The sequence below is a fragment of the Lynx canadensis genome, chromosome B1, assembly GCF_007474595.2.
Source record: "Lynx canadensis isolate LIC74 chromosome B1, mLynCan4.pri.v2, whole genome shotgun sequence".
In the NCBI taxonomy this organism is placed as follows: domain Eukaryota; kingdom Metazoa; phylum Chordata; class Mammalia; order Carnivora; family Felidae; genus Lynx; species Lynx canadensis.
In genome coordinates, this window is record NC_044306.2 from 146,796,017 (window position 1) to 146,798,749 (window position 2,733).

The 2,733-nt window shown below is 36.0% G+C and overlaps 1 pseudogene; it reads left to right on the plus strand.

The window, feature by feature from the left end:
• The first annotated feature begins 272 nt into the window (after positions 1–272).
• Positions 273–1,693, plus strand: LOC115513047 (annotated as a pseudogene).
• Positions 1,694–2,733: the final 1,040 nt, after the last annotated feature.

A 2,733-nucleotide genomic window follows, 5' to 3' on the forward strand; every position in this document is an offset into this window, starting at 1 on the left:
ATGGATTGGGAAGAAAATATTGCAAAGCATACATCTGATAAGAGGTTAATACCCAAATATATAAGGAACTCACATAACTTGCTAGCAAAAAACCCAATAACCAATTAAAAAATGGGCAAAGGACCTGAACATTTTTCCAAAAGGAAATAAATATATAAATGGCCAACGGTATATATGAAGTGCTCATTATTACTAGTCACTGGGGAAATGGAAATCAAACTCACAATGATCATCTCATACTGTTAGGATGGCTATTATGAAAAAGTAGAAAGATGCCTAATTTTCGAGAGGATGTGGCAAAAAAGATCCTTGTATACTGTTGGTCAGAATGTAAATTGATACAGCCATTATCAAAAACAGTATGGAGATTCCATAAAAATAGAACTACTATATGACTAGCAATCCCACTTCTGGTTATACATTGAAATAAAATCACTGTCTTGGAGATATTTGCACTCCCGTATGTATTGCAACATTAATCACCACAATCAAGGTATGGAAATAGCCTATGTGACTACCACGCACATGCACACACACACACACACACACACACACACACCACATACACAATGGAATATTATTTAGCCTTAAAAAAGAAGGAAATCCTGCATTGCAACATGGATGAACCTGGAGGACATGATGCTAAATGAAATAAGCCAAACACAGAAAGACAATACTGTATGATTTTCACTTATATAAGGAATCTGGGGAAAAAATGTGAATTCATAATAATAGAGAGTAGAATAGTGGTTACCAGAGGCTGGAGGTTGAGGGAAAAATGGAGATGTTTGTCAGACGGTACAAACTTTCAGTTATAAGATGAATAAATTTTGGAGACCTAATGAATGTTTAGCATGGTGACTAGAGCTAACAATAATGTATTACAACACTTGAAATTTGCTAATAGAGTAGTTCTTTTTTTAATTTTTTTTAACATTTATTCATTTTTGAGAGATGGAGAGAGACAGAGCATGAGTGGGGGAGGGTCGGAGAGAGAGGGAGACACAGAATTGGAAGCAGGGTCCAGGCTCTGTGCTGTCAGCATAGCTTCAGGGCTCGAAGCCATGGACCACGAGATCATGACCTGAGCGGAAGTCGCACACTTAACCGACTGAGCCACCCAGGTGCCCCATAATAGAGTAGTTCTTAAGTGTTCTCACCACACACAAAAAGATAATTATGTGAAGTAATGAATATGTTAATTAGCTTGATTGTGGTAATTATCTTACAATGTAAATGTATCAAAACATATTGTCTCTTTTCCTTCTGGCTGCTTGAAACTCTGCCACCATCAGGAACAGCACAGTAACCCTTCCAACCAGGAAGTTTATGATCACCAGCTGATTACTTCGGTGGAAAAAAATGGTCATTGATGTTCTTCACTACGGAAAGGCAACTGTCAAGTACCTAAGACAGAACTTCTGGAAAAACTAGCCAAAATGTACAAGACCATAGCAGATATCATCTATGTATTTGGATTCAGAGCCCATTTTGGTGGTGGCAAGACAACTGGCTTTGGCATGATTTAAGATTCCATGAATTATATAAAGGAAAATGAACTCAAACGTAGACTTGCAAAACCCGGCCTTATGAGAAGGAAAAATACCTCAAGAAAACAGCAAAAGGAACACAAGAATAGAATGAGGAAAGTCAGGTAGACTGCAAAGTCAATGTTGGTGCTGGCAAAAGCTGAAGACTGGAAAACAGGATTAAAGATTCTGCAGTAGCTTTATCTGTGGTGACTGCGCAGATTTAAAAAAAATTTTTTTTTTAATGTTTATTTCTCAGACAGAGAGAGAGCATGAGTCAGGGAGGGGCGAAGAGAGAGGGAGACACAGAATCAGAAGCAGGATCCAGGCTCTGAGCGGTCAGCACAGAGCCTGACGCGGGGCTCGAACTCACAGACTGCGAGATCATGACCTGAGCTGAAGTCGGATGCTCAACCGACTGAGCCCCAGGCGCCCCAGACTGCGCAGATATTTTATGAAAGGATTAATAAACTGAGAACTTAAAAAAAAATACATTGTACACCTTAAATATATTACATTTTTCTCAATCATATCTCAATAAAGCTGGAAAAATGAAACTAAAAGACTTTTTCTTATTTAAATATTTTCAAAATATAACTGACTCCTTAAAGAAACAAACAAAAAAATAACGTATTGTGGGATTTGTAAAATATGTAGAAGTAAAAATATAAGGTGAAAATAGTAAGAAGGCCAGGAAGGGAAAATAGAATTATACTGTTGCAAAGTTTTTACACTACACATTAAGTAGTGTACAATATCATTTGAAGGTAGAATGTGATAAGTTAAAGGTGTGTAATATAAACCTTAAATAAACAACTAAAACTCTATATCTCTTTATTGTGAATAACAAGCAGTTCTAGCTAATAAGCCAACGAAGGTAATGAAATGGAGTAAAAATAACACAATTGTTCTAAAAGAAAGCAGAAAAATAAGAAAATGGAAACAAAGATGGGACAAATAGAAAAAAATAGTAAGATAATATCAATCCAAAAATGTCAATAATCACATTATATGTAAATGGCCTAAACACTCTCATTTAAAAATGAGAGATTGTAAAAGTTGATAAAACAAAAGACCCAACCATGTTAATGTACAGGTTAAAAGTAAAACGATGGAAAACAACAACAACAACAACAACAACAACAACACCATGCTAACACTAACCAAAAGAAAGCTGGGGTGGTCATATAAATACGAGATAAAA